At 40.8% G+C, this 6,937-nt stretch overlaps 1 pseudogene; it reads right to left on the bottom strand.

Moving 5' to 3' along the window:
• Window positions 1-343: 343 nt before the first annotated feature.
• Window positions 344-6,937, bottom strand: part of LOC125091479 (60S ribosomal protein L17-like) — a 22,011-nt pseudogene continuing 15,417 nt past the window's right edge.

Genomic DNA, 6,937 nt, shown 5'->3' with positions numbered 1-6,937 from the left:
AGTGTTATTGTGTTTTTAACACAGTCTTTTTATCATGAGTAAGGCTAAGCATCTTTCTTTTTTTTTTTTAAAGATTTTATTTATTTATTTGACAGAGAGAGAGAGATCACAAGTAGGCAGAGAGGCAGGCAGAGAGAGGAGGAAGCAGGCTCACCGCTGAGCAGAGAGCCCGATGCGGGGCTCGATCCCAGGACCCTGAGATCATGACCTGAGCTGAAGGCAGAGGCTTAACCCACTGAGCCACCCAGGCGCCCCTAAGCATCTTTCTAATGTTTCAAAGTCGCATGTATTTCCTTTGTGTGTCTGTGAATATAGGTGTATATTGCTCATGTCCTCTGCCTAGTTTTCTATTTCTCTTTTTCTTACTGCTTTGTAGAAGCTTTTTGTATACTAAATAGAAAATCAGGCCTTTGTTAGATGGTTGTAATATATTTTCAGAGTTTCTCCTTTGGCTTTTGACTTTACCTTTATTTTCTATTTTTTTTATTTGCATTTATTCTATGCAGCATTTTACTCCTGGGCCATAAGTTTTTGTTTCTTCAGTTTCTTCTGTGATACCTCTTTCTTCTGTGCAACCTCCTCTTCTGGCTTAGGAGCAATCTGCTCTTTTTCAGTAACCATCATCTCGATGTGGCCATGACAGCTCATGTACAGGTTAATCGGCCATGAGGCCTGTAAATTCTACACTGCATCTTGGGGGCTTTGTTCACCTGGATGTGCTCAATGACCAGAGAATCTACATCTAAACCCTTAAGTTCAGCTTTATTCTCTCATTTTCAAGTATGTGCGGTAAAATCTCAGCACTCTTCTCGGGCCACTGACTCTGTGCCCAGCCCACTGTTTGGCCTGGGCACACCTACCAACTCCACCATTGTAGTGAGGGAATGGCACACACTGCTTCTGCAAAGTGACGTCTTTCAGGTACTTGGTGGCTTTTTGGATATGTATACACTTGCCAGCCTGGGCAGTTCCATGTGTGTTATTAAAGAGAACACAGAGATTTGAACCTCTTGATTTGCATGATTTCATAGGGTTTTCTGGGTCAAGCAAATAGCAAACTGTTTTCAGAGGCCACCTCAGGCTGTTTAGGGGAAGAGGAAGAGCAGTGGCTCCTGGGAGAATTCATGAGAACTCGATCTCCTATTTTCATTTTTTTAAGATTTTATTTATTTATATATTTGACAGAGAGAGAAAGAGAGAGCAAGTGAAGGAATACAAGCAGGGAGAATGGGAGAGGGAGAAGCAGGCCTCCCACTGAGCAGGGAGCCTGATGTGGGGCTTGATCCCAGGACCCTAAGATGATGACCTGAGCCGAAGGCAGATGCTTAACAACTGAGCCACCCAGGCACCCCTATTTTTATATTTTTTTAGTGGCCAAATATGTATAACATGAAATTTACCATTTTATTTTTTTTTAAGATTTTATTTATTTATTTGAGAGAGAGAGAAAGCACAAACGGGTTGCGGGGGAGGTTGAGGGTAAAGGAAAAGACTCCTTGCTGAACAGGGAGCCCCATGCGGGGCTCAATCCCAGGACTCTGGAATCATGACCTGAGCAGAAGGCAGATGCTTAACTCACTGAGCCACCCAGGTGCCCCATGACTGTGTGATTTTTATTCTTTTTTATGTTAATGTGGTGTATCACATTGATTTTCGTATGTTGAACCATCCTTGCATCCCAGGGATAAATCCCACTCAGACATGGTATATGATCCTTTTAATGTGCTGTTGAAATAAGCTTCCTAGGATTTTGTTGAGGATTTTTACATCCATGTCCATCAGGGATATTGGCCTGTAGTTGTCTTTTCTTGTGGTGTCTTTGTCTGGATTTGGTATCAGAGTGAAGCTGGCCTCATAGAGTGAATTAGGAAGTTTCCTCCTCTTCAGTTTTTTTTTTTTTTTTTGGAAGAGTCAGAGAAAGACTGATGTTAATTTTTCTTTAAATATTTGGTTGAATTCACCAGTGAAGTCATCTGGTCCTGAGCTTTTCTTTGTCAGAAAGTCTTTACTGTTTCAAATCCTTACTACTCACAGGTCTTTATGGATTTTCTACTTTTTCCTGGGTTGGTTTTGGTAGATTGTGTGTGAAAGGGACATATTTGTTTCCTCTACCAAGTGAATACTTCTGTATTCCAACTGTGTGGGTGTTTTTCCCACACCAAGCAATTATCCATATCTCTCTGCAGACACCAAGTGTTCTGTAATTTAACTCGATTCTGACACTATCTCCTGGAGATAGCATTGTATCCCAAAGGTTAAGGGCTCAGTCCCACAAGTCTCCCCCCACTTCAGATGCCAATTGTAAGTCCAGGTTGTCATCTGTGCTCCTGACTGACTAGCTACATATCGGGGGTCCCCATAACCCTCCTCCTTATATTTGATAATTTGCTGGAGCAGCTCAAAAAACCCGGGAAAACAGTTAACTTACTAGATTACCAGTTTATTATAAAAGGATGAAACTCAGGAAGAGCCAGATGGAAAGATACAGAAATGTGTAAGGGAAGGGGTGTGGAGCTTACATGCTTTCTGTGGGTATGTTTCCCTCTCAGCACCTAAACATGTTCACTAGCCTGGGAGCTCTCTGAACCTCTTCAGTTCAGATTTTTATGGAGACTTCATTACATAGACATGATTGATTACATAATTGACCATTGGTATGTCTCCAGCCTCTCTCCTTTCCATATTCTCTATACACATCGTTGGTTCTCCTGGCTACCATCACTCATCCTGAGGCTATCCAGAAACCACCAGCTACAAGTCTTATGTTTTATGGTTTTGTTCAGGTTTTTCGTTTCCTCAATGACCAGTCTGGTCGTACTATCCATTACTGAAAATGGAGTATTGAAGTCTCCAACTTATTATAGAACTGTCTATTTCTCCTTCAGCTTTGTTAATATCTGCTTTATATATTTTAGGGTTCTGTTCCTATGTTTAAAATTGTTATATATTCTTGCTGGATCAAACATTTTATCAATATATAATGTCATATTTTGTCTTGTAATCTTTTTATATTTAAAGCCTAATTGTCTCACAGTAATATAGTTACCCCTGTGCTGTTTTGGTTACTATTTTCATGGAACTTATTTTTAAATCCTTTTAGTTTCAACCTCTTTATGTTCTTATGTTTAAAGTGACTTTCTTATAGACAGCATATAGATTCTGATCCTCTTTTTAAAATCCAATTTAGGGGCTCCTGGGTGGCTCAGTTGGTTAAGTGTCTGCCTTCAGCTCAGGTCATGATCTCAGGGTCATGTTTAAAAACTCATTTTTAAGCATGTGATCGAGCCCTGCATCGGGCTCCCTGCTTGGCGTGGAACCTGCTTCTCCCTCTGCTTCTCCCCCTGCTTGTTCTCTCTCTCTGTCAAATAAATAAAAAATAATCTTAAATCAAATCAAATCAAATCTGGCAAGCTCTGCCTTTTACCAGGAGAGTTTAAACCATCTACATTTAATGTGAGTATTGATAAAGAGAAATTTACTTCTGTCATTTATCTATTTGTTTTCTTTTTTCACACCTAACCCCCACCACTTTGGTAACTGTAAGTTTGTTCTCTATAACTCAGAGTCTGTATTTTGGTTTGTTTCTCTCTTTTTTTTTTTCCTTTGCTAGTTTGGTTTGATTCTTAAATTCCCCATATGAGTGAAATTTTATGGTATTTGTCTTTCTCTGACTTATTTCGGTTAGCATTATGTTCTCTAACTCCATCCTTGTTGTTGCAAATGGCAAGATTCCATTCTTTGTTATGGCTGGATAATATTCCATTGTACATAAAAGGAGGGAAGCTGGTGAAAGAATAGGTGGCCTGCATTTCATCTGTCCCTTGAATTCAGTTAGTTATGTATCAAATCATTCTGAAGACCTGTGAATTCAACCTGAAGTCTAAAAAAAGAATTACTGCAATTCTTCAGATAGAAAAGTGACCACTTTTTGCAAGAGTGGTGAAAGGAGCCTTCAGGAAGCAAAGGCCACATAGAGAAACCTGAAGCACCTTACACTGAACCTGCACCCCTGGCAAGGGGTGATGCATCTCCACCCAGGCAAAGACAACTGAGAATCAGTGCAACAGGCCCCTCCCCCAGAAGACCAGCATGAACATCAGTCAAATAACAAGTTTATGGATCACTCAGAACTGAAAAACTCCTGCACTAGGGGAAAATAGTATATAGAATTTGGGTTTTTTTCTTATGAGTCTATTGTCTTTCAGCTTAAAATTTTCTTTTCCTTTTTCAGTTTTTTTCCTTGGGAACTAGTTTCTCATTTTGTCAACTTTTTTTTTTTAAAGATTTTATTTATTTATTTGTCAGAGAGAGAGAGAGGGAGAGAGAGCGAGCACAGGCAGACAGAATGGCAGGCAGAGGCAGAGGGAGAAGCAGGCTCCCTGATGAGCAAGGAGCCCGATGTGGGACTCGATCCCAGGACACTGGGATCATGACCTGAGCCGAAGGCAGCTGCTTAACCAACTGAGCCACCCAGGCGTCCCTCAACTTTTTGTTTTTAAGTCTTTTTAAATTTTCATTTGTACATTTAATAGATATATTCTTCATTTTGTCTTCCTATATACATATATATATGTACTATATACATATATAGTTTTTCTTTCTTTATAATTTTGGGATTTAGTGTCTTCTAACAAACAGACCAAAATACACCCAGGACCAAGTGGATCACCCTGTTTTGTCCACCTGTGAGATCATAATCTCTTTTTCTCCCTTTTTCTTTCTTTTCTGTTTTGGTTTCTGAACTTTTCAGATTTGTCTACTGTGTATTTCAGTGGTATCATGGTAGATATTTTTTTATTTTGTTTCTTTGTTCATCTATTTTTCTCTGGACAAAATGACTAGAATGAGAAATTCACAGTAAAAGAAAGAACCGGAAGTAATACTCCCCACCATAGATCTAATTGATATGGATATAAGTGAAATGTCAGAAATTGAATTCAGAATAATGATTATGGAGTTACTAGCTGGGCTTGAAAAAAGCATAAAAGACTAGAGAATCTCATAGTGCAGAAACAAAATCTAATCAGGCTGTAATAAAGAATTATTTAACTGAGATGCAGTCCAAAATGGTTGCTCTAACAGCTCGGGTAGGTGAGGTAGAAGAGAGAGTCAGTGACATAGAAGACAAAATGATGGAAAGGAAGGAAGCTGAGGAAATGATGGAAAGGAAGGAAGCTGAGGGAAGGCTTTGAGAAATCAGTGATACCATTAAGCAAAAGAGTATTAGAATTATTGGGGTCCCAGGTGCATGTGGGTAGCTCAGTCAGTTGGACATCTTCCTTCAGCTCAGGTTGTGGTCCTGAGGTCCAGGGAACAGGCCCTGTGTCCAGCTCCCTGCTTAGTGGGGAGTATTCTCCCTCTCCCCGCTTAGTGGGGAGTATTCTTTTCCCTCTCCCCACTCGTGCTTGCTCTCACTCTCTCTCACTTTCTCTCTCAAATAAATAAAATCCTTTTAAAAAAGATGTTATTTATTAATTTGCTTAACAGAAAGGGACAGTGAGAGAGAGAACACAAGCAGGGGGAGTGGAAGAGGAAGAAGCAGGCTTCCCACCCAGCAGGGAGCCTGTCGCAGGGCTTGATCCCAAGGCCCAGGGATCATAACCTGGGCTGAAAGCAGATGCCCAATGACTGAGCCACCCAGGCACCCCAAATAAATAAATAAAATCCATTAAAAATAAAAAAAAGAACTGGGCACCTGTGTAGCTCAGTGTGTTGAGCCTCTGCCTTCGGCTCAGGTCATGATCTTAGGGTCCTGGGATTGAGTTCCACATCAGGCTCTCTGCTCAGCAGGGAACCTGCTTCCTCCTCTCTCTCTCTCTCTGCCTGCCTCTCTGCCTACTTGTGATCTCTCTCTCTGTCAAATAAATAAATAGAATCTTAAAAAAAAAAAAGAATTATCAGACTCCCAGAGGAAGAAGAAAGAGAGGGATAGAAGATATATTTGAGCAAATCATAGCTGAGACCTTCTCTAAGCTGGGAAAGGAAAGAGGCATTCAGGTCCAGGAGGTACAGAGAACCCCCCTCAAAATCAATAAAAATAGATCAGCATGCCAACATATAATAGTGAAGGTTGCAAATTTCATAGATAAAGAGAAAATCTTTGGGCACCTGGGTGGCTCAGCGGGTTAAAGCCTCTGCCTTCAGCTCAGGTCGTGATCCCAGGGTCCTGGGATCGAGTCCCACATCGGGCTCTCTGCTCAGCAGGGAGCCTGCTTCCTCCTCTCTCTCTGCCTGCCTCTCTGCCTACTTGTGATCTCTGTCTGTCAAATAAATAAATCTTAAAAAAAAAAAAAAAAAGAGAAAATCTTCAAAGGAGCTCAAGACAAGAGGTTCTTAACGTATAAGGGTAGGAACATCAGACTGGCAGCAGACCTATCCACAGAGAACTGGCAGGCCAGAAATGGCTGGCATGATATATTCAGGGTACTAAATGAGAAAAACATGCAGTCAAGGATACTTCATCTAGCAAATCTGTCATTCAGAATGGAAGGAGAGATAAAGAACTTCCAGGACAAACAGAAATTGAAAGAATTTGTGATTACTAAACCAGCCCCACAAGAAATTTTTTTTAAGATTTTATTTTTATTTATTTGACAGAGAGAGAGAGAGCACGAGCAGGGAGAGCAGCAGGCAGAGGGAGATGGAGAAGCAGACTCACCGCTGAGCAAGTAGTCCAATGTGGGGCTCGATCCCAGGACCCCGGGATCATGACGCAAGCCAAAGGCTGTTACTAAACCAACTGAACCACCCAGGCATCCTGCTACAAGAAATATTAAAGGGGATCCTGTAAATGAAGAGAGACTCCAAAAGTAATATATACCCAAAAGAAGCAGAGACAATCTACAGAAACAGGGACTTTACAGGTAATACAATGGCACTAAATTGATCTCTTTCAATAGTTACTCTGAATGTAAATGGGCTACAAGCTCCAATTAAA

This window comes from Lutra lutra, chromosome X (assembly GCF_902655055.1).
Source record: "Lutra lutra chromosome X, mLutLut1.2, whole genome shotgun sequence".
NCBI classification, from domain to species: Eukaryota; Metazoa; Chordata; class Mammalia; order Carnivora; family Mustelidae; genus Lutra; species Lutra lutra.
This window is presented reverse-complemented; position numbering and strand designations above follow the sequence as displayed.